Source organism: Canis lupus, chromosome 8 (genome assembly GCF_003254725.2).
Source record: "Canis lupus dingo isolate Sandy chromosome 8, ASM325472v2, whole genome shotgun sequence".
Taxonomy (NCBI): domain Eukaryota; kingdom Metazoa; phylum Chordata; class Mammalia; order Carnivora; family Canidae; genus Canis; species Canis lupus.
In genome coordinates, this window is record NC_064250.1 from 5743150 (window position 1) to 5769747 (window position 26598).

A 26598-nucleotide genomic window follows, 5' to 3' on the forward strand; every position below is an offset into this window, starting at 1 on the left:
CTTAAAACTGTAGATGCTGAAAAAATATTAATAAATTTTTATTTTATTCTCATAAATTCTATAAGGTTATGATCCTCTTATTTCAGACCTGGAAATGAAATAAAATAGAGTGGTTGTTTTATCTTATTCTAACATGTAGCTGATTTCCAAATGTCGTTCAAATACACTTAAGAATATATATTTTTACTTTGTTTTCAAGCATCATTGAACACAACATCTCTTTATGTTTTAAGACAGTTCGTTGATGGTGGTATATCAGAGCAAGCAGAGCTTACCAAGTCAATGTGTAATCAGTATTTCATTACCCACTATGTACATGAACATTGTTTCTTTGGTTTATAGATCCAATATAGCTGCTGTAAATCAAGACCTTTCTCTGTCTCTATTCATAAACTAGTTAGACTTTTTAGATTAAGCATGTTGCCTGTTGAGCCATTACTAGTAATGCTATCAATAGGCTATAATGACACTAACATAGAAACTATGTAGTAAAGCTAATCTTCCCATCTGAGGATCACCTCTGCCTACAAGTCTTCTTCCCCTCATTAGTGCTTTTGTGCTCAGGGAAAAGTATGCCCAGCAGGAAAATGAAAAAAGATGGAGACAAACTCTCTAAAATCTCTTCCAGGAAATGAAAGCAGAGGGAATACCTTCTAAGTCATTCTATGAGGTCAGTATTACCCTAATTTAAAAAAATCAGAAAAGGCATTTCTAAGAAGGAAAATTATAGACTAATATGTCTCCTGACCATAGATGTAAAATTCCTCAGCAAAATAGTAACAAATCAATTTAACAATGTGTAAAAAGAATTATACACAATGTATAAAAAGAATTATACACCAATTGGGATTCATTTGAGGTATGTAAGGCTGGTTCGACATCTTATTAATATAATCTACCACATCCACAGGTTAAAGAAGAAAAATCAAAAAAAAAAAAAAAAAAAAAAAAGAAGAAAAATCATATCATCATATCAAAAGATGCAGCAAAAGGATTTGACAAAACTCAACACCCATTCATGATAAAAATTGTCAGAAAATTAGGAACATTAGGAATAAAGGAGAATTTTCTCAACTTGGTAAATGACATCTACAAAATGTCTAAAACTAACTTTATACTTAATGGTGAGAAAAGAGATGCTTTCTCCCAAAGATGAGGAACAAGATAAGGATGTCTTCTCTCTCACCACTGCCATTTACCATCATACTAGACGTCCTAGAAATTAAAATAAGACAAGAAAATGACATAAAAGGTATATATATTAGGAAGAAAGAAATAAAACTATCTTATTTGGAGATATGATTGTCTATGTAGAAAAAGTAAAAGAATATTAAAAAGCAGGAACTAATAGGCAATTATAGCAAGGTTATGGGATATAAAGTCAATATAGAGAAGTCAGTTCCTTTCCTATAGTACTAACAATGAAAAATATATTATGAAATTTAAAACAAAATACCATTTAATTAGGACCAAATACAAAAATAAATATTTAGGCATAAATCTAACAAAATATCTAAGGGGAAACTATAAAATTTTGATTAAAGAAATCAAAGGTCTAAATAAGGAGATAGCCCCTGTTCATGAATAGGATGACAATATTAAAACAAACATTTTCCAAAATTGATCTATAGACTCAGTGCCATCCCAAGCAAAATCTCAGCAGATTATTTTATGGATATCAACATTGACTCAAAAGTTTACATGAAAGACAAAAACCCAGGATAATCAAAACAATGCTAAAGAAGAGTAAAGTCAGGAGACTGACAATATCTGACTTTAAGAGGTACTAGGAAGCTACAGTGATCAAGATAGTGTGTTCTTAGCAAAAGAGTTGACAAATTTATCAAAGGAATAGAACAGAAAGTCCAGAAATAGACCTATATAGTGTTTGATCTTCGACAAGGAGCAAAGGCAATTCAATAGAAAAAGGATAGTCTTTTCAACAGATGGATCTAGAACTATTATAGTCCCTTCACAAAAATTAGCTCAAGGTGGATCAAAAACCTAAATGTCAAATATAAAATTTCTAGAAGATAAAATAGAAAATCCAAATTATTTGAGTTGGTGATGGCTTTTTACATATAACACAAAAATTATAATTCATGAAAGATAAAATTGATAAGTTGGACTTCATTAAAATTTAAAATTCTACTCTGTGAAAGACAATCTCAAGAGAATGAAAAGACAAGACACTGTCTGAAACAAAATATTTCCCAAATATATAAATAACTGATGAAGAACTTATGTTCAAAATATACAAAGAACCCTTAAAAATTCAACAATAAGAAAACAAGAAACCTAATTGGAAAGTGAACCAAAGATCTAAATAGAACCCCACCAAAGAAAATATATAGATGACAAATAAGCATATGAAAAGGTGTTTGACATCATATATACTCAGGTGATTAAAAATTAAAACAAGATACTACTACATCTATTAGAATGTTCAAAATCCAAAGTACTGACACCAAACACTGACAAAGATGTGGTACAACAGGGACTCTTAGTCATCTTTGCTGGTAGGAATGCAAAAGTAGTAACAGCCACTTTGGAAGACAGTTTGGCAGTTTTTTACAAACTCAAACATAGATTTATCATATAATCCTGTAATTACACTCCTTAGTATTCACTCAGATGAACTGAAAACTTTATGTCTAAATGAAACCTGAAAAAAAAAAAATAAATAAATAAATGAAACCTGTACTCAAATGTTTACAGCAGCTTTATTCATAATTGCCAAAAATTGGAGATAACCAAGATGTCCTTCAAAAGGAAATGGATAAACTCATATACCCATATGAAAAGTATTATTCAGGAATTTTAAAAAAGCTATCAAGCTCTTGAAAGACATGGAGAAAACTTGCTAAGTAAAAGAAATCAGTCTGAAAAAACTGTATGATTTCAATTATATAAGACATTGTACAAAAGGCAAAACTGTAGAAACAGTAAAAAGATCAGTGTTGCCAGGAGTTAAGGAGGCCATGGCAAGGGGTGAATAGGTTGGTTATGGGGCATTTTAGTGCTGTGAAACTCTACAACACTGAAATGGTAGATACATGAGATTATGCCTTTGACCAAAACCCAGAGAACTGTATAAGACAAAGAGTGAATCCACATATAAACTTTGGTCATTAGTTAATAATATCAATATCAGTTTACCAAGTGTACAAATATACCACATTAGTGCAACATGTTGACAATAGGAGAAACTGGGAGCAATGAGTTTTTGGGAGCTCTATCTTTTCTGCACAATATCCTATACACCTAAAACTGCTCCAAAAATGAAAATTTATTTTAAAAATAGAAAAGTTTCTTCCCTAAGATCAGACATCCACTTACACTAAAAATTAGCCTCTAGTTCTGTCTTCCAAAATTCTGTCCTTGACAACCACAATCCTTGTTTTTCTGTACTGACTCCTCCAGACTGCCCTTTCCAGCCCTTTCCCATCTGACCAAGCATCAGTCTTGGATTTGGGCTCTCCTGTCCAAACTTGTCTGGATGATAAATTGTCATGACCATCTTGGTATGCCTCAAAATGATGGCAACTAAGTATGATCCATGGTTCATTTTGACACTCACATTATGGGGTACCCAGAGATGTCACTGAACATGAGGAAAGAGCAATTATTTTTCAGGTCCCTGACCCCAAAATAATGAAGCCTGATGCTTTCTGTTCTATCTACGGCTACAAACAGGTGATCCTTGACAAACAGGTGATCCTTGCAAATCTTGAACTTCTCTCTAGCTGTCTTGGCCTAGCCCTTCAGGGAACATTGCCTATGAAGTCACAAGATGTTCCAAGGTCAGGGATGCCTGAATGATTCAGTCAGTTAAGCATTGGACTCTTGGTTTCAGCTCAGGTCATGATCTCAGTGTCCTGAAATCAAGCCCAAAGTCAGGCTCCATGCTCAGCATGGAGTCAGCTTGGGACTCTCTCTCTCTCTCACTCTGCCCCTCTTGCTCATGTGCTTGTTCTCTCTCTCTCTCTCTCTAATAAATAAATGAATCTTTAAAAAGTGTTCAAAAGTCATCCAAGAATAAGTCATAGAAAACTATGTTGGTATTCAAAAGACCTTTTCCACTCACAGCACTGTACTAGCTGCCTGGCCCTCTTGAGCAAGCCATATTTTCTTATATAAATTTTAATCTTCAAGATCTCTTTCAGCTATTTCCTTCATCCAGCAGACAACTCCCTTCTAGCTTGCTTAGGTGAACTTTCTTAAATAGCTTATCATCCAATTCTTTCACAGGCCTATCCAGTGTAGTTCAGGCAAGGTAAATGTCACTCTGTTGCTTACATAGTTATGAGTGCAGCCTTCACAGAATATTGGCTGCCCATTTAGTGCTAAGTGTGACTTCAGTTAAAATATATTTGTATACCACATCCTTTCAAAAAGGACGTGAAAATGAAAAATATAAAAGTAGAAAAGCACAAATTAAAGAATAAACATAGCTCAAAAGAGAAAACACATGTACCAATAACAAAGCTCAGTATGGTTTTTAGGATTGAACATAAAAACCATGTAAGCTTCCTAGTATCACAGTCAAGGAAAGAATTTGCACAAAAGTAGAAAGTGTATAATTTCTGGCTTTTATAATTTTCTAGGTAAAAAATTTCTTTTTAGCCTCAACTTTGAATGATGTGTCTGATTTTAGGGTACTGTTCTGCAGACATTGAATGACATGATCTACGACATCCTCCATAGAAGTTTCATGGGAAATGCAAAAGTTATTATCCTTCCAAAAATTAGAGACATAATTCATTATATGTTACTTTGGGCGAGAAAGGCTTACTGATGTAGCTCTCTTATTTTCTCAATTAGCTCAAGAATAAGTTGCAGAAAGACTAGGAGTAGTAAAAGATGGTACAAGACTTGAATTATATTCCAGACTTTTGGGCTGCCAATTCTAAACAGCTGTGAGATAATCTAAGATTACAACCTCCAGAAAAAGTTTAGCGTAGTGCTAACTTGTGATAACTTAGAATAGATCCAAAATATCGTGAATCACAGTAGAGAAAGTGAAAGACTTAATATTCCATTATTCACATTAGGCATTTTAAATGAGTTTTCTTATTCATCTAGAAATCTATTTTACTTCTATGTGTGATTATGTGTCACAAGGGGATTTATCAGGTTAAACCACGTTTTTCCTCAAGAACAAGCTTTGCAAAAATTTTAGCACTCAGAGTCAGTGTTTACTTAGACTATTATCTGCAATGGCAACTGAAAACCGTATTGACTATTTTGCCTGGAGCAATGAGTTGTGCATTGAGAATAGCAAAATGGGGAGTCTGTTTTTTCAGTGGGGTTTACAATCTAGTTAAGGAAAAAGAATATACACCCATTAGATAAAAAGCCAATGCAAAATATAAGTTAAATGTCAAATGAGTGCCTGTTTCAATTTTATACTACTTGAAATCACAATTAGGCTACTCATCTGTGACTAACATTTGTCTTCAATGCAACAAAGTATTATTCATTGCATAAGGGTGCAGACACAGTAGTAGGCAACTGAGTTCCCCTGGCTGGTGCCTGGGGCAACTTATTGTGGCCTCTTTGCCCTCCACCATCGCTTCTCATGGGGCATCAGGTAGTAAATCATTTGCTAGAGGTGGAAGAGTGCTACATCCCTCTAGAACGCTGCCCACTTTTACTTATTCCTTCTAGGACTTTATATTATATCCAATGTTTTATAAATTAATATCAATAATTCTTATATCCTATATAACAAGAAATCACTACAAGCAGAGATTTACATGCAATCAGCTCTCTAACTTGGTACCTTGTTACAAATCAATTATAAGGTATCTTCTAATTATCCTATCAGCGCTCCTTTCACCAAACCATGATAGGTCATAATTTTCATCCCCTTCTTTGCCCCATGTGGAGTCCTGATTGTAATAGGGGCATGAGTGAACTGCAGGAATAAAGTTTTTGTCAAAATTATCCATCTTCCACATGCCAATAGCTCATAAGTTTCATTGCCACAGTCTCTCCCTCCTGCAGTAGATGAAAAATTTTTGCATGAAGAGCAGTCAAAATCCGCCCTATAAAAATTAAGAGTGACTTTTCTCTTAACTCATCAGGATGGATGGGCTGCTCAGCCTGGCATAGGAACTTCAAATTTCATCTTCCATAGTACTCTTCAGGCAGCTGCTGACTAATAATTTGCATGTCTTCTAGTTATTTCCTTTAAGGTAAGTCATCAGTACACGCTGGAAGTGAACTCAAGAAATTTTGAGGAAGCCATTGAGTTTGGTAGAAATTTTCAGAATTCCAAACCCCGAAACTAGTAATAATCATGTTGCACTCAAAGTAAGAATTGAAATTTAGTCTGTTTTAATACACAACATAACTATCCATCTGTTTTATTTTCTTAGCTATGTTAGAGAAATCCAACACATCTCACATGGGAGTGGGGTACAGGAGTGGTTGAGCAGGGATGACTAGAAAGGAGAAAAATTCTTGGGTGATACACTTACCAGGCAAGGTTACAGAGGATTAGTTAGTCACAGGAAAGTTATCCAAGAAAGGCATAGAAGGTAAGATAGAGCCAGATGATGGTAGCCTTTGGAGACCAGGCTTGGAATCCTACCGTTCTCTGATCTGGCACATTTGTGACTATTATTATACACTCAGATAGCAAATAATCTTAGGATCTTGGGGTATTTGTCATGATTTCTAAACTTTCTTAGATGACTGTGCCTGCCTATTCTAGATATAATTGCAAAAATGGCCCATTGTTGTCTCACAAATTCAGGTACCTTGTTTTTCATAAATCATAACTGGAAAGGTTTTGTTGTAACAATTCTAATGGGGTGTTGGTTTTTATCTTCCAACAAAAAGCTTTAAAGTTTGTAGAATTTCAGACATTGGTAAACAGGTTAAGGATAGAGGAGGTCTGACTGTGATCTTTAAAATCATACCATGGTATTATTGTTATGTAAACAAGAATTCTAATGGTTTAGAGATAAATACTAAAGTATTTACAGATGAAATGAGATGATGTCTCTAATTTGCTTTAAAATAATCTTTGAGTTAGAAAGAGAGAGTGGGTGGGCATGCAGATGAAATAGGCCAAGTAACAATGGTTACTGAAGTTTTTGATGGGCACATGAGGACACGTTTTTAATAGTCTATCTAGGTTTACATATAGTTTAAAATACCCATAATAAAAAGATCTTCACAATTGCCCCTTAGGGCAGATATTACAGAAACCTACGATGAAGCTTATCCAATAGATTCAGTTCTATATCCCTTCCTGTCTTTCCTACACCTTATACATACTGACAGATTTAACTAATTAGAAGTAAATCAGACTTCAGGACCTAAAATTTGTTGTAACAGGTCCATGACAGCTTTTTGTCCAAAGTGTTAGAATTGAGACTCAACCAACCATGTTCATTTTTCATGTGGACCACAATAGCCAGCAGCAATAGGAGTCATGTCCACCCAGAAAATGAAGTTATTAAGTTGGATGCTGGGCAATAAAAATCACTATTAAAACAACATATAAACTCATCAAGTTTAGTAGTAACAGTAGTAACAGCAGCCACATAATCATTGTTTTTGTACTCTCATATTGGCATGAACTACTGAGGGACAGCTGAGTTCCTCATTCAACTACCCAGATTCCCTTGGTTTCACATACATCTTGTAATGTTTAAAATCCTAGGGATGATTACAGTTATAAGCAAGTATCAGTCTGAACCCAACTTACCAATTTTCCTGGAAGTCACAATTAGTCAAAACTCTCCTTCAGTGCCTTGGGGACCAAGCTGTTTACAGAGGATGACAGTGGGAACACTTTGTACATGAGCTCCTTATCAAAGCAAAGTTCTTTTACTGTGAGATTGTCCCTATCCAAATATGGAGAATGCTGCTATCTTTCTCTACCCCCTGAGGGGAGCTCAAGTTCTGCCTTTTCCATTGAGCATCCATTGACAAATTCAGCCTATAATGAACTCTCCTTGAATTTGTTTTGCATGTTTATTCACTTAAAAAGCTCTGAGAGGGCAGCCTGAGTGGCTCAGTGGTTTAGCACTGCCTTCAGCCCAGGGTGTGATCCTGGAGACCCGGGGATGGAGTCCCATGCCTGCTTCTACCTCTGCCTGTGTCTCTGCCTCTCTCTCTTTCCCTCTCTCTCTCTCTCTCTCTCTCTGTGTGTCTCTCATGAATAAATTTTAAAAAATAATTTAAAAATTTTAAAAAAGCTCTGATAATTCATACACACACACACACACACACACACACACACACAGAGACACATATACACACATTAAGTATAGAGACTACATGGTCAATGTTCAATAAATATGATTTTGACTAACTGAAATATACAGGTTTTTTAGTGGATTAAAAAATGCTGTGGCCAAAATTTACCATATAAAATCAAAATGCTATTTTTATCAAATAAATGAATGGTGGCTATGTGTGAAGCATGTTACTAGTCCCTGTGTGGAAACAGATAAATAAATGACTCCTTCTCTCTAAGAGCTTAACATCTAGAGATCTAAGCAGATATGTATGCTGATAACCAAGTGAAGCCAGTTAATAACTGAGTGGAGTTTGAATAACAAATGAAGTAAATCCCGGATTCCTTCCAAGATGTTGCTATCCTGATTTCAGGTTCGCCCCATCATTTCCAAGAAAACCTCAGGACAAATTCTTGGCCCCTTATTGTCAATCTACTGTGCCATAATGATGTCATAAAGTCAAATACCAGTCTCATCTTTCATTAGAAGGCTGGGGAGTAGCTATTCTAGAATCTGAATCAGTAGCTGTTTTGATTCCCAATCATTGTTTTCTCCAATAAGCCATAGATTTAAATCTGTTAATCAGGAAGCACAGCAGGGATCCTGGAAGTGCTATATCATCACTTTATACAAGTTTACAGTGTTCTTGCCAAGTTTGCAATAAGAAACGGCTTCATGTTGTAAAATTTGAATTTGTTTGCCATGACATTTAGTTGAGTCTCAATTAATTGGTTAAGAAAACCTTTCTTATCTTCCAGAAGAGGTGAATGCTTGAAAGATAAATTCCTTTGCACAGGATTTACTTAGAGCTGATCTCTATCTCCTTCTATTACTTTTAATGGACTTGTAGCTTACTTAGACTTGCTTAAACTTTTTTTCTAAGAATAAAATCTGAATAAACTTTTCACCCATTCTATAATAGAGGAAGACTAGAGAACTAAAATTACAGAAAAAATAAATTTCACACGTGTGACATCTGTGTCCACTCCTATGTATAGAATCATAATGGGAAGTCATTGATATGTAAGCAAAATTTATTTAAAAAAATTCAGTAAACTGTGTTAAAGCAGACCTTGGGGACTTTAATTTTGAGCTAGGAATTCTTAAATAAGATTATTTTAGTTTTACAACATCGAAGTTTAAATTGCAATTATACATTTGTATTTTGAGCAAAGAATCAATTAAACGCAAGGTGATCACAAGAAAATATTTTTGAAAAAATATTCCAAGATAACATCAGTTTTCTCAGAATCTTTATAAATCCTTTGATAATCAAACTATTTTTTGACTCATTTAAGTGATAAGACAACTGGTTAATGTTGGAGGACAAAAGCTCAGGAAACTTACTTTAATTTAGAGCAATTCTGAAGAGCCAGTCCTAATTTTAATTTTCCTCATGAGATTGGTCACAGGTCTGAAAAGAGAAAAATTGGAATATTAGATACAAGGATGTAAAGACTTCACTAATCATTACTCCTAGGGATATCCCTGCAATTCTAAGCTGAGAAGGACCAGAGAGCCTAAGGGCAGGGAGGTGGAGGGCGGGTGCAGGGGGTGGAGGTACTTCTACCAGGGAATGTTGCCAAAGCCCTATTAAGCTTAAAGCTATTCTGCCAACAATTCCTTTAGGTTCATTGTACCAAGAGGCCAGCAGGCAGGAAAGAAACCATGTTCCTAGCAGAGAAGAGAAAACTATTTATACCTGGGTGATTGATACTCTTCTGCACAATTTTAATTTTAAATGGACAAGTACAGTAGCCACAGTCTGAAAAGTATGATGACCAATCCTCAGAACCTGAGGGTTGAGAGCCAGGATTATACCACCATATTAAGTATAAGTAATATACTCTTGTGATCTAATGTATGTAGATCTAATATATTTATATCACAAGAGTTGCTAGCCAAGGGTATCAGGAATCTAGAATAGAATAGGAAGGCTGATGAATATCACTCATAGCGCCAAGACCAATTGTTATGACAGGAACTGTACTACTTTTTTTTTTTTTTAAGTTTTCCCTCAACCAGAATCCTAGAAGGGTTGCTCCTAGATTTTTGAATTTATATAAAGCAACAGGATCTGAGCAACATAGACAGTGAACTGTAGTCAAAGCTGCAGTGTGTGCGCCCCAGAACTTCCTCTCCCCTACAGTTGCTAAGGTCGAGGAGAGCTGTCATGCCCAGGATGATGCCCCTCCCCAGGAGCAGCCTGCAGCCACTCACTGACTAATGGGAAATGAGAAAAAGTCCCCCAGTCCCCTGCCTCAATATGAGGCAGTCTGAGATATTTTTCAAGGGCCTTTGCAATTTCAGAGAGCAATCTGAGATGGCTGAGTTCTCGGTTGCAACCACATTACTGTTCAACATCTCCCTCTGCCAAATTATGGTTCCTAAGTCATTACAGGTGTTGTTTTAGGAAGCAGTTTCCAAGAAATCTCTACAAACAAATCTCTACCTCAACATTAAGGCATTGCCAATCCCACTACTCTACCCAGAACTCCCACTCCTCCCCCTCTACTACTACTACTATTACTAAGTGCTTACCAATCATGAAAACCTGATATTTATTTGTGGAGTTAAAAATTCTCAAAGCCATATGTGCTATTCTTTTTTATTATATATTTGCAATTACTTAATAATATCTAACATTTATTGAATGCTAAAGATGTGCCAGTCAGAAGTCTACAGACATAAATCATGTAATCCTCACAATTCCATGAAGGGGCTATATTTATATATATGCACATTGCATATGTATAATATATAGACACAGAAAAGGAGGATGAGACATCACAAAGTTAAATAAATTACCCAAAATTGCACAAGATGTAAGCGATGGCTTGTATTTGAACATGGACAGTATTTGGTTTCAAAGACCAAGCTCTTAGACCACTACCACTCTACTCCTGCCCATAAATAAATGAAGAAACTTTATAGTTTGATATATTTTTTCCAAACTCATTGTGATATTCCACTTGTATTTTGCTGCTTTTGTTTGATGGGAGAAAAGCCAAATGCAAAAATGTCATTATGAACTATGTTCATTTTTTTCTAGATACATTTCTTTCCTTGTGGGAGCTCCATCCTTTCCTGAGACATCTTTTTGTTTGCCTAAACAGCACAATCATGGTGGCTACATAGTGGTTATATGTGTATTCTGTATATTGGTTGAGGTTTGAAACTATCCGGTTATACTTTCACCTTTTAAGAAACACTATATATATTTATTTGAGGCTAAATCTACCTTAGCAAAATGGCAGTGCTGTTTCTAGCCTGTAAATTCTATGCAGGACCACAGTAATAGCTTTTCAAATTAACATCTTTTCAAATTTAGTACCTTTGCCAATGAAATGTAAAATGGAAAAGGTAGATGCGTATTATCAGAGGAATATTTTCATTTTTAACATATTTTTTACTATATTTTCTACTTTGTAACTAATGGAAATTTCAACTGCCAGCTAGTGGCATAAACATAGGATATTGCTCGCATATATAAATTTGCCACATATATTTCCTCACAAACATTTTTATGCCGTATTGCTAATGCTACCATAACCAGCATCCTTGCAGAGCAATACTGAAGAGAGAAGGAAAGGCTTAATTTGCATCAGCTATACTACCTGTGGACTATGCTGAAATCAAAAGCAACCAGAGCAGGAGATTGTCTCTATTCTGACCAATTTTCAGTTGATCTTTTCTTCCATACTGGCTGACTCCTGAACAATAGATTGGATCCTAGCCTTGGATTCTAAATCTTTGCAGTGTTGTTTGTGAAGAGGCTTTCTACCATCATAGGATCTGAAAGGTACCCTCCCTCCTGGAATGCATCACAGTCTGGTAGCACTCAGAGCTTTTAGCTTGTTAGTGCAAATCAACTTTTATTGCCTGCATTTGAGAGAAAAGGACAGTGAAATCGCACATCCATACATTATTTTGGCTATTTGTAAAAGGTTAAAAAAGACGAATGGAGGCAAAAACCGCAGCATTTTCTAAGGGCTTAAGAAATTACTTTGAAACACACATGTCTGCACACACACAGGCATACACACGACAGCTGCTAGTGGTTCTGGATAGCACACCAAAGACAAACTAAATGTTATCTAAGTGATTTACCGTCAACATGGGATGACATTTTGACATGCATGGTTTTTATGTTTTCCCATTTTCTGTATGAAATTTGTGGAACTTTTAAAGCTGTTTGAGTCCAGCAGCCTGCTTAGCTGCTCTGACCATTCAAGCCCTGCAGACAGTAAGTGGCAAGGGGTGGTAAAGAATTATCAATAAATTGGGAGCTGAGAAGCAAGAGTGATGAGTAAGGCAAGTGTTGATATTAGAAGCTTTGATTTGGGGGTTTATAAAGGTAACCGAATGTGACATTCAGTCATCTGGATTCTGAAATGGGCGAGTGCTAGGATTACAGATGATAGCTTTTAGTGAAGGGCAAAATCTTTTAAATCTTTTATGGCTGAAGTTTCAAGGCCAAGTCAAAACTAGATTAGAAGATAATCAATACTCTGAGGCTTACCAGGAGGTTTAGAACATTTTTACTCAGTGTTAGGAAATGGTTTTGGAGAACAGTCTCAAGTAGAACCAGTAAATGGAGTTTTTTGATGATGATAACAGAAAAATATATTTTAAAAATAGAGGATGATAAGTGTTATAAACATCTCATTTGTCCATATATAATAGGGTCAGAAATGGTTAACTGCATGTAATTTTGGCATTGCTGATGTGCTAATATCCAAAACTTCCTGTGGGTTGTTTGTTGTTTTTTTTAACTTCACCAGCTTTTTTTTTTTTTTTTCACACAAATTAGAGGGTTTGTGTGATGAGAAGATACGTAATTTTCTTGTACACTAGGGTCTTGAAAATATATTCTCTAGACCATGGCTGGGGCAACTTGGCAAGTGTAGTTCTTCTGGTTGAACCCTTAAGAGGTTTTTACAAAATGTGGTTTTGAATCTTTTTTTTAAAGACTTTATTTATTTATTTATTCATTAGAGACACACACACACAGAGGCAGAGACACAGGCAGAGGGAGAAGCACGCTCCATGCAGGGAGCCTGATGTGGGACTCGATCCCAGGTCTTCAGGATCACGCCCTGGGCTGAAGGTGGCACTAAACCACTGAGCTACCGGGGCTCAAGGATCATTGGAAAAGTGCATGAAGGAACTTTCTAGGGTGATGGGAACATTCTGTATCATGCCTGGAAGTACTGGTTAATGGGTGTCTAATAATCTTATGTATGCCCACTCACTCCTTTTACTCACAAAAAAAGAAAAAAAGTGGATGTGGGACTAGATTCTGGGACTCCAGAATCATGCTCTGAGACGAAGGGCACATGCTTAACTGCTGAGCCGCCCAGGCATCCCCAAAATGTGGTTTTGAACTAAATCTTCTATATGCACAATTTTGTCTAAGTTTTCTGTCTGAGAATTGTGAGCCTGTTCTTGTAACTAAAATGTCATGCTTTCATCTATCTGTTCAACAACATGTATTGAGCCTCTACCAAATGCTAGAAATACTTATGTATAAATGCTTCTTCCTAAAGCTTCCTACAGTCACTAGATGTTTCTCTTCTCTCAGATTTCCTGCCCTACAGTTGGCCTACCTCTGCCATGATTATGCATCATATTTCAATGATAGAATCTAAATGTTCTCATTTTCCATTTCCCTGCATCTATGTCTATCTCTACCTCATTCCCTATTATTAAAGAAATGTCCTCCATCTGTTGAGGCTCAAGCTTCCTACCTGCTCTAGCCTTCCAAAGGCTTTGCATCCCTTTCTTAGCTACATCATCAAATTCTTCCTCTGCCTTGCCTTTCCCATCAGCAATGAACATGCATATCTTTACTATTCAAGAAGAATCTTCCTAACACCTCATATTCCCCTCAGATATCCCCTTTTGCTATTCCTTTCTACAGAATGACTTTTCAAAAATTGTTTATACCTGCTGTCTCCACTGCCTCGCTTCACACTCACCCCTTCCACTCCAGTTTGGGCTATGTCCCCCCCTTCCCCACTCCACTGAAATGCTATTTATTCCAAGGTTACCAATGATGTCTATGCTGCTAAGAAGGCTTCTTCTCTGTTCTAACTTCATCTGTTTCTCATCAATATTCAGTGTAGTTGCCCCTACTCTCCTTCCTGAAATACTGTCTTCTTGAAGATTCTAAGACAGTACTCTCTCTCCTGGTTTATCTCTGTTTTGACCTCACCCTCTCAGTTTTTTGTTTGTTTTCCCAATGACTCCAGTATTTGGTCCCAGACTCTCTATACCTCTCACAATAGGTTTTTGTGTTTTTTTTTCAGCATGATCTCATCTATTTCTATGGCTTTCAATATCATGTTTTATCTTCAGCCCAAAACTGCTTCTGGGCTCCATATTCAAATATGCAACTACACCTTGACATCTCCAGATTGGAAAGCTCATGATCATTTCTGCTAAGCAGGTTGAAATGGATTTCTTGATTGCTACCTACTATCCCACCAATTTCTTCCCCAGACTTATATTTTTACTACATGGCACCACTATCCTGTTGTTTAAGGCAAAAGACTAAGAATCACTCTGCATCATTCTGTACATTCAACTATCAACAAATATGGACATGTCTTCCTCCTAAATGTATTTAAAATCCAATCCATTTGCCTGCCTTGATCTCTACGCTTACTCTTTCTAGTCCAATGCCCCATCATGTCTTGTCTGGATGGGTACAATTCCCCTTTTAAAATCCATTCTTCCTAAAACAGCCAGGCCAACAGTTTTAAACATAAATTACCTCCTCTCACTTCCTTGCCTATAAACTCATCCATGACTTTCCATTGCACTTGAATAAAATCCAAATCCTTTACATGGCTGGAGCTCTTTTCTCCACCTATAGCTCTCTGTTTCCAATTCTCATTCTTTAGATTTAGGCAACAGACAGGTCTTCCTTCCTCCAAGAAGACATTCCTTACTACCTACATAGATTTCTAGATATCGGGGCTTTATTTCTCTCATGGTACCCACTACAACAATGTGTTTATTTTGTCTCCATTAGTTGTTCCAAGCTACTGAGAGCAGGGACCATGATTGTCTTATTCATTAACACATTATCTAGTGCCTACTTTTGTGCTTGAAACATTTAACGGTTCAATGATTATATTTAAATCAATGAGGGAAGGAAGAAAGGAATATGATTTTCTGCAAGTTTACCAGCACTTGATCCAAATCAGTTTCAAAATTAGAAATACCTGGGCTCAGCAAGTTATATGCTCTGACGGTACATTTCACTGAAGGAAGAGCTGACTGTAATTCATGTCCTTGTCTTGGAGTTCACTGTTACTTTATTTACAATCCAGGGTCCCCCTACATACTATTACTTCTTAAATCTATTTAATTTGCCTAATTTATCAAAATAGTCTTTCTGTTTCCTCTCCTAGAACAAATGAGAATTTCACTGTAATTTTAGTTTCAAGCAAAGCACTATATTATACTTATTTTTTAAAATAGCTTTCATTAAGCTATGAATCTTTGTACTTTGTATTCAGTTTTAAGAGCTCATCAAATGTTAAACAAGATAATGAAAGTTTTGCAAATTCCACCATTTTCACAGATTCTATCTTTCGTTAGCAGTTGAATTATTTATATGATATACTTACTGACAATATAAATTCTAAGGATGACTAAACTGAATCACAAGTTTTCTGACAAGTTAACAATCAGCCCCTTTGGGCAACTGAATATTATCAAATATTATTAGATGTTAGAGGCATTTCATATTAAATGAAATTGCATGAGAATTCTCAAATGAGGTTTAGACTTGAGTGTATGGTATGCACCCATCTGGAATTGGAGGGACTTCTACAAAGGCCTAAGCCCAAAGCAAACCAGGTCTGGACTAATGAGGATCTGGGAGAGATCTCATGAGAATTTTAATATGCTTCTACTTCTTTGCCCTTTTTCACTTGTTTTTTTAAGGACATCTATCATTATTGGATGACCAAGAGGCCTAATTGATATGTGACTATTAAATTAGTAATTTTTCCATTAGATCAGAGCTTTTTCATCCTGTGATCCTGATGGCCAATATCTGCACAATCAGTTGGATTGTATACTAAGTCAATATGGCCTGGAAATGGATAATCACTAGTCGTCTGTTCCACATTTCTAAATGCTATGTTTTTGCCATGAAACCTGGCTTCAACTGGCTTTATTTTAGCAAATGTCTGCCTTAACTCAGTATGAGAAAAACAGAAACATTTACCAAAAAAGCACTTATTTGAAATGCTTAATAGGGAGAAAGACGAAGAACCTAGATGCTAATATGGCACTCTGCTTGTTGCATGCCCTGCAGCACTTTTGTATCATAACTTTCCATCTAGACAGTAAGCTCCCTAGGGTAGTGTTGTAAATTGTCTTATTGTCAAAAATATTCCCTGGCCCTCACTTCCAGAACCTCTTAACAGAAGGATTATTCTTTCCACCTCACTGACAATTGGCTTGTAGATGTGACTTAATTTGGCCAATGAAATGTTGATCAATGTAACATATGCACTTCCAAGCAGAAATTTTAAAAGCTCTCCCCATGATTCTGCCCATGCAATTTTTTGACTAGAATGAGTCCGGCATGAGTAGATGGGGGCTGCTCCTTCAGTTTAAATTACAAAATGTAGATTGACATGGAGCAGAATCTAAGCAAGTTTTCAAAACATATGCAAGCAACATATAAGCCTTGGTCATTAAAGGCATCAAAGATTTTTGGCAGTTCTTTGTTATTGGAGTGAAGCCTACCTTAAGCTAATAAAAGCTATATAACCTCCAGTTCTGGCAGAATGTATGGTGCGAAGAATCTGATAGTTTCTTGAATGAGAAAATGAACCAGAAAGAGAAACAGTGTTAATTACAATATTTTAATCCTTCATGAAGCACTACTGGTGCAGAGATATAATGTATTCTAGTCACTAGGATAAAGAATTCAGTTCCAAAGTGGAGATCGATTTAAGAGTAAGTTGTTACTACCACTAGTACCTTTAGAAAACTAGCAGCAATTTTTATATTTGGAGATTTCAAGGTTTTAAGTACAGCAAAATATTCAAGTACATAAATTATAAGTACTGCTGAATAAAGATCCTGGTTCTTACAGATTAAATGGTAATCTCTATCAATTTCTCCTGCCTGGGGAGCTTTGATAAAAATAAATGATGTTGTGCTGCCTATGCTTATCAGACATGACCACACATTTCCTAAGGAGAACATTCATCAGGCAGCCCTACTGCCTGTGGGAGGTTATATTCAGTGTAAGAGGAAATAATAGCAGTCAAGTTGGCCTTAATTAGTCCTGCACTTAATTTTGATAAGCTCTTTGAGTATCTTTATTTCTTCTCCCTAATTTCAATATTAAATTATTAGTATTTCACATCTCATCACAAGCAATATCCTGAGGAACTTCTGTGCTCCATGATCTCCGCAAGTTTGTTGTCTCCATAGGACTGAATGTTGGTCTCAAAGTCTTGCCTATTTTACCTAGGAGTCCTATGTAAAGCAGTTGTATATTCCTAAATGTAATATAGAAGTTTAAGTCTGGATTTAAATAGCACAAGATAAGGAAGAAATCTGACAATCATGTAGCAAAGTTCATCTGTACATACAAATGTATTTGGATCAAAGTTGAGGTATCTACATGATTGGTCATGGCAATCAAAGTTATAGATTGGCCATCTTGAAGACCCCTTCATGATCACAGACAGCCATGAACAGAGAATGATTTTTGCCCACTGTAAGAGAAATCTGGAATCATAACCAAGCATGATACTAGGGAATATAAATCTCTCTTTTGGTTCTCTCTGACAAGTCAGGAGCAGAGTTAACTATAGAGAACACTTTCTCCCTACTCATACTTTTCATCTTCAATAACACTTGGTTGTAACAAAGGCAGGACTTAGCCAAAATACAAATGAAAATACTTCTCCAATCCTATCCTAACATGAGTTACTGCTTTAGATAGGAGAATATGCCTCCGGCTCTTATTAGTTTTTAAAATATAAGAAAGAAACCAGTCTGGTTTCAGATAATACCAAGGATCCAGTTACCAACTAATCATTTGAATTCAAAACATCTCATTCGGGGAAGTTTGACAATAATATGAATGCTCAATGCTCCTATTTTGTCTCCTAACAAAGCACAGTGAAGACCTTCTTTGGTACTTTCCTTTTCATTGTATTCCTCTCATGATTGAAAGCAAGTAATTTATAATGAATGATGCCTTCAAGGAAGAGTGAGATTGCTACCCGCTTTTATAGCTGGTAATGGAAAAATTGCAGACAGGGTAGGTAATAACTTACCTCATTAATTTTCTCAGACATGTTTTAGGCAATAAACACCTGATTTGAAACTTTTGAGTGTACAGAAACACCTTGGCCTTCCATGGAATATATCTGCTCCCAGAATACCCTAACTTCTCATCTAGTGAATCAGGACATTCTGAGTATCATTTTACCTTCTGTGGAATAATATATATGTCCCCCTTTGCCTTGCTCTCATCATGGAATTGCATTTAATGTGAAAAAATGCATCTGTGTAACACAAAGGTAATTTCAGAACATTGTCTATAATTGGAGGGCCTGTCTATGAAGCTCCAAAGACTGGATGACCCTGCAGACACTTGTTTTGAAAAAGTAACTAAAGTGCTTATACTCAGGCACTGTCAATATGTGAAAGTTTGCTCTGATGGGTGATTCAGAGAATAGCAATAATGATGGTAATGGCAATGATGATCATAATATAAGTGGGAGTATTTTTGGAAAACAATGTTCTGCTTCATTCAAAGCCCACAAAGAGGACACCGGGGGAACCTGTGGGGCATAGGAACTATCAACAAAGAGTTACAGTTCTTGCTGTCCTTTTCAGCTACTGTGACCTAGCTACTGTGACGGAGCTCCCTCAAACACCTTTTCAATATCTCTGGTGCCCAAAATACTTATCCAAAACAAAACAAAATAAAGCAACCAGAACCTTCCTACTATTAGCACCATCCTAACTAAAGAAAACTTCTATTTTCAAGGCTGTTGTCACCCAGTCATCTTCTAAGTTGCTCTACCCAGAGAGCAGTAGCTTCAGAAGGTTCTTTGCCTGCTTCCTGAGGGTGCTGCAATCTCGCCTATATTCTCAGGACTATAACCCTGGAGGGCCTACTTATTGCTGAGAAGGCAATTCTATATTCACAGCAGGTAATAGGGGGTGTTCAAAAACAATAAGGGAGCTCAAATCGACAATGAATATCAAACTAGGGAAGCAGGAAATCATTTGTACATTCTCAAAATTAGGTAGGAAAGTGGCTATATGCCTTAACCAAAGAGCCCAAAATAAATCGTCAAGTTAATCTCTTGTGGTCTTTTCCATCCTTCAATTCTCCTTCCTCTTTGAAAAATTATCCCCTAACTTTACAGTGGAAAAACCTGACAAAAACTATCTCAGTCAGGTGATCAACGTTATCAACAGTGATGTTATGTTAATAACATGTACGCTTGATATGACATGATAAAAATTACATTAATCTCTGTGGTCTTCCTCCCAAAGCACGTAACACCAATCTAATCAGAACAACAGGTAAGTCCCAGTTGAGGGACAGCCTACAAAATACATGACCAGTTCCTTAAAATTATCATGAATCAAAAATAAGGAAAGTCTGTGAAACAATCACAGCCAATAAGGACCTAAGGGAGCATGACTACTAAATGTTATATGGTATCCTGGAATAGAAAAGAAGGCATTAGTTAATAAAAATATATCTACATTTGTTCATTAGTTGAAATAAATGTACCACACTAATATAAGAGGTTAATAAGAAGCAAAACTTGGGTGTATAGCATATAGGAACTCCCTATACTATCTTTGCACCTTTTTTGTAAATCTAGATCTTCTGTTATAAAATATTTATTTTTAAAAAATAGAGAAATAAAAGTTATACTATTTACCTAGCCTATTCTGCTACTATTCTGGAAGGACTATGTTCTTATTCAGCTTTCAGCATAAGAAAATAAAACCCAGGATGGTGGTATGATTAAAACAGCCAGTGACAAGGATTAATCTTCAAGACTGTAGAATATCTCCAGCAAAGGCCTAGAACATTCTCATGATGTTAGAGGCAATAGTCCTCTGCTTTTTCTTCCTTTTTATTTGTTCCATTTAAAGAAAGAACTACAATATCAAAAACAAATAAATCTTAACAACTTTGATTAGCCCCCACACAACCTGGAAAATTTATTGCTATTCTATCAGTCATCTACTACTACAACAGCTACTCCCCATGAGTTACCAATTATTACTAGGTGCTATAAAAGTGGAATGCCCACATTTTTGTCCTCTTAGGATTCAGAATATAGCTGGGGAGGCAGGAAATTAAGGTATGGGTAGTTGCATAACAAAGCAAGCCTTCAGCAAAGCACATGTGTATGACTCTGAATACGTGTAAAATGGGATGGATGACATGATTTCAGATCAAAGAAGGCATCTATGAGACTGGAGTGTGACAGATGGGACCAAGGTAGACTGGGTAGTTCTGGAAAGAGCAAACAGAAAGTTGGGTACTGCTATGGGAGAAATAATATAGGCAAGGTGGAGAAGCAGGAAGACTGTCTTGTTATGAGACAGCACACTCCAATTAAAGTAGAAGTTTTATATAGAAAAGTTAACTAGCATTAAGCTGGACTAGGTGGCTTACAGACTCAAAAGTCATGAGTCATCCGAAATTCACACTTCCAGTGCAATTGACTGGAAGGAAAAAAGGAAGAAAAGAAGGAGGAAAAGAAAAATATATATCAATTAATGTCAACAGATATATACAGATACATACACATGTACTTATATATGTATGTGCCTCTGCCCTTTAATTAAAAGACTATTATGTTATAAGTACAAACGGTAGAGTCTATACTCCAATTTGTAAAATGATTCCCCTGATCTTATACTATTTATACAAGTTTATTTAAATTTAATTGAATATGACATATAAAATTGCATACATTTCTGAACTTTTATTTACTTAAATGCTTTAATGTCTAAGAAGCATAAACATAAATGGAACCTTTGTAAGACTACTGAGAAAACATGAAGCAAAGTGTTGGAATATGATCATATAGATTATAAAACCAAATGGAAACTTTGTTGTAAAATCAATAGAAAATACTGAAAAAAGAAAAACTGAAAAAAAGAACATGAGTGAAACAACACTATAAAAATAATTGAATGGATCTAGTCACTTCAAATGATTACTAAGCTGCAATATATAGAGAAGAATAAACTGGGAATATGTTTTACTTGTAAGCACTGCCAAATGAGTGTTATGGAGGGTTGGATCATAGAATCATTTGTCCTATCTGCAAAGAAAATATTTATTTTCATAATTAAAATGCGAATATATAAATGAATTAATATTTTATTGATAATGATTAAGATCTGCTATAATGGTATATGTTACACGAGCTATAATGTTTTAAATTTTTAGGAAGCTATAGTATAGATTGTTGTCAATAAACTTTTTAGGGCAGCCTGGGTGGCTCAGCGGTTTAGCGCCACCTTCAGCCCAGGGCCTGATCCTGGAGACCCGGGATCGAGTCCCACGTCAGGCTTCCTACATAGATCCTGCTTCTCCCTCTGCCTCTCCCTGTCTCTCTCTCTCTCTCTGTCTCTCATGAATAAATAAATAAAATCTTTAAAATAAAAATAAATAAGTAAATAAACTTTTTATATGATGAGATTTAAATTTGGTCATTAATTTTTTAATGTGTCCAATAAATTGGTGGAGCTACCTGTGACACTAGAGTCTATAAAGTCATGAGAAAGCACAGGGAATTTTAAGCAAAAAGTGATGTGGAGAAAATCAGACTTTAGGAAGAGTAGCCTGACAACAGTGTTGTATAAATTGGGAAAGAGAGTGATTAGATTCTCTCTGGATTAAAACCATCCTCATTAGCCAACCCTTAGAATTTTCTTATCATTCCCATCAGCATTCCAGTGACATTCCAATTATTTTGTTTTGTTCTACTTAAATTTATATTTGCCCTCATCCTACTGGGGAGCAGCAATTTGTATAGCTAGTTTTAAAGAACTTCAGGAAGATACTATGCTTTTTTTTTTTTTTTTCACTCCTGCCCTGACTTTTCCAGAAGATATATGAATGTGAAGTTTAAAGCTGCTCTCCAGCTCTCCCCGGTAGTAACTGCATTACCTATTACTGACACTATCTCAGCATCAGTGGAGAATATACGAGGCTGCCAGCTCTTTCTTCTCTTCTGTCTTTGATCACTGCTCCTCTAAATAATATAAGAGATTTTCAGGATTGGGCTTTAGTGTCAATTTATCACAAAGAAAGCACTGTTGCTTGTTATTGGTTCAAGCTGCATTCCTACGGAGACTTATTTTTGTATCAAAATTATTACCAACCTGGTAAATGATGAGGCTTCAGTGTATTCAAATGATGTCGCATCATCGGGAAAAATCAACCCAAAGAATACATTTAGGTATCAAGCCTTTGAAAATTCTCCAGTCGAAGCAATCTCCAATTTCCCACCTCCAAATTGAATGAGAGAAGATTCTTTTAATTTAAGCTTTAAAGTTTCTATTCAGTTCCCTAAGCAGAAGGTAGGCAGGAAAGAAAAATAGAAGGTTTCAGGGAGATCTGTATTTCTTTTGCATAAGATGAACCAACCAGTGGTATTAGTTTAAATTATAGCAGCTTTACAAACTAGTGCTTTTAGGACATTTCAACCTAACCTCAGATGACACCAAACTCTGAGTTCCCTGAAACTTTTAAATAACAGCCATTAACATGAAAATGAAACTGACTAAATAATGGTGACCTCCATATGTTAATGACACAAAGTAACAATTATTTTCTATTTAGGAGAGGGAAAGAAGCAAACTATCAGTGTTTTTGTTACCTTTTAATGATTTCCTCCCATTGTATCTACCTTCCTTCCTTCTTTCTGTTAGAAGCTGAAGCATATTAAAAATTTTTGAGAGTTTTTTTTTTTTTTTCAGCAAAAGTCAATTTGAATTGGGCAGCACCAAACCAGAAGTGGTTAGGAATTCTCTATCTACAGGAGGAATTTTTACGTCAAAAAGGTAGAAGCAAAGTAAGGAAATTATTGATTAGCTATACCTTGAAGCCTAGTTGGCGGTTGTGATTGGTTGTCCATATTGTTTTGATTTTACAGCCCTGAGACATTTACAAGCTTAGATTTTGGTTTGTTTACTCAGGTAGGCTGCCAGCGCATTAGAGCCACATCAGTCTAATGGCCTCCTTGTATAATTGATTTAGCTCTCTCTTTCTTTCCCTCTCTCCTTCTCCCTCACTTCTCACCTCAACATAAAGAATTTCTTTCTTAATAAGTATTGACGATTTCCTAAGAAGGACTCTCATGCCAGGAGTGGAGAAACAAGTCATGACAAAGATTTGGAGATGTATCTTCACATGTACAAAAATTAACTGCTCTGTTTATCATGCCACCTAAGAAAACTGACTCCTCATTCATACTAAGCTCCATCTGGTCTAAATAGCATCTCAGCTGGTGTTGTTTATTGTCTAATGAGAAAGAAGCTCAAGGTATATATGGTTATGGATTTTCCCATATTTTTGCCAGTTAATTAAATTTTTCTTCAGTTCAATGAAAAGAAGAACTAAAGAGGTTAACTCACCACTCTTTTGTATTCTTTGTATTTTAAATGCTTTAAAACTGCTTAAAATGCTTTAAAATGTTTTAAAACCTTCTAATTCCTAATAATTCAACTACCATTTAGTAATAATCACATTGTCCATAAAATGCGTTTTAGATCTTAGGAGTCAGCAAGTGCATTATTTAAACCAACTAATGGTATACTATTTGCGAAAGGGTCAAGGTTTATTAAAGCATTATTTTTCATTTACCACAAAGTTTGAAAGCTGTGAATTTGAAATATTCTTCTCAGCACGCAAGAAAAAAACAAGTGGCTTTGTTTAAAAGGGGGGCTTTGGTGCTGTGTGGAATTTAAAACATGATGTTGGGTTTGAATTTGATTGTTGACCTCAAAAAATAGGGGGAAAAAAAAAACTAGTGTTGGCTTCTAATCAGTAAGTAATTCACACTTCAGACACCTTCTTAGCTGATCCCTGGTGGACTGGACATCTTTGAACAAAGGATTCCTAAGGGTTCATTAGAGCTTTATCTTCCTGAAAGTAAAATTGTTTCCCAGATAGGGATCCCTGGGTGGCGCAGTGGTTTAGCGCCTGCCTTTGGCCCAGGGCGCGATCCTGGGGACCTGGGATCGAATCCCACATCGGGATCCGGTGCATGGAGCCTGCTTCTCCCTCTGCCTATGTCTCTGCCTCTCTCTCTCTCTCTCTCTCTGTGTGTGTGTGACTATCATAAATTAAAAAAATAAATAAATAAATAAAATTGTTTCCCAGATATAAGAGAAAGCATAGAAGGAGCACTAGGGTTGGCAAGTAAGTTGCTCAATTGATCAAAACTTTAAAGGGAGATGATTAGTATACAGGAAAGAACAATGCATTACATTCATAAATAAATCTGAAACATTAGCTACAATGGATGACAAAATGTGATTGACTCTATTAGCATAGTAGAGGTTTTTTTCACAGATTCTCAGGTAACAATATCAGAAAATATAATAGAAAAATAGATTTCTGATTTTCTTTGAATATATGCCATTCTATAGGTAACAAAGTTAACTTGAAATTTTGAACAAGGAAATGTATTTTATCTTACACCCTCTGAAACTTGATGACATGAAATTTGTTTGTAATGAGACAATGGAAATATATCACCTCTTCCAAAGATACAGATTTGGTAGAGGAATGTTATTTAGCAGAATCCAATACCTCTGTAGCCATGGCCACATGAGAAAAAGGCCATTTGGCCAACAGAACCTAAGAAGATTTTTTTTGGCCTACTGATATTTTCTATGCCCACGGATTAGATAATGTCCTGTACCAAAGGTAACAGAGAGATTTCACAAAAAAATTTATTACTACCTAAATGAAAATACATTTCTGAGTCTTCTCTAAATATTATCTCCTACCTATACTACCTTTTCATTATATATTTTTTAAGAGTGAAAGGAAAACCTCAGTGTTTTCCTTAAGAATCACCTTAATATTCTAAGTTGTTCTAGTTGTCCATAGCAACAACTAAGTTCTAGTTGTCCATAGCAAGGGTCCTTTATTCTCTATGCCAACTCTTAGAAATCCTGAGTTGGTACTTTGTAGTAGTATTCTTGTTTATTGAGTATGTATGAGGAAGAGGAAGTGGGGGCAATGTTGGGAAGGAGATTTGCCTAATCACATTTCTTTGAAAGAAGCACTCTAATTCAATTAAATGGAAAGGAAGAGAACAGCTAGTAGAAAATAATATATGTTTCCTAAAAAATGAAGGAGCTAATGAATATTAAGTAATTAGTATAGTGTTTGCCATAGTTAACCTCAACAACTGATAGTTTCCTACTCCCAATTTTCCTTTTCAAATAGTTTGCAAACTTGAACAGAGACAAGAGGTTTCAATTCTACTGGAAAAATAAACAAAAATAAGTGAAATTCATAACTTTTTGAGAGTTACAATCTCACAGAAGACAAAAGAAATAATGCAAAAAGCCTCCTGGATATGGGTATTATTTTAACAAAACAAAACAGGCTTAATTCAAGGATACAGGAACTTGGGTAGGAGTGACATAGTTAATGAGGAATTCATGACAACAAATGAAGATAACACTAGATGTGGCAGAATGTATAAGTAGTGTGTAACAGAGTGAAAGTACATGATTTGGGAATTAAGAAGACCTGGAAAATTTGCTTAATCTCTCTGAGTTTTTGTTTCCTCATCAAAAATAAGAATACCAACTTTTAAGGTCACTATAAGGATTGAATGAGATACTATTGGTAAAAGCTAGGAACTATCTAGTGAATACTAACAACTCAATTCTCTCTTCATGTTAGGAACATACATTTCAAAAATTTAAAGAAAAGATTAGCATGGCACCATGATAAGAGACTGGGAAAGAATGTGATTTATGCAAGAAATTCAAGAAAATGGCATTGAAATTATACAACTGTAAATGATCAGTGAGAAAAAAGTACTTCAAGAAATCCTGCAGTTACTCAGAAGGCTATCTGATTAATTTAAATTTTAAACTGACGTGCATAATTTGAAAGGGGGACACAAAACCAAGAATACACACAAAAGATTGGCATTAACTTATGAATTATTTTTAAAATTTTTTTAAATAATTTTTTAAAAATGAACGCAACATGATCTAAGATTCAGTGGGGGAAGCATTCAAAAAAAAAAAGGAAAACAAGATTTCAAAATCC

The 26598-nt window shown here is 35.7% G+C and overlaps 1 long non-coding RNA gene across 1 annotated transcript in view; it reads left to right on the forward strand.

Annotated features, from left to right (window-relative positions):
* The first annotated feature begins 6087 nt into the window (after positions 1–6087).
* LOC118355531 (uncharacterized) overlaps positions 6088–26598 on the forward strand; it is a 28151-nt gene continuing 7640 nt past the window's right edge. Inside the window, exon 1 of the long non-coding RNA XR_004818187.2 lies at positions 6088–6200. This is a non-coding gene — a long non-coding RNA (uncharacterized LOC118355531). The remainder of the gene's footprint in view (positions 6201–26598) is intronic.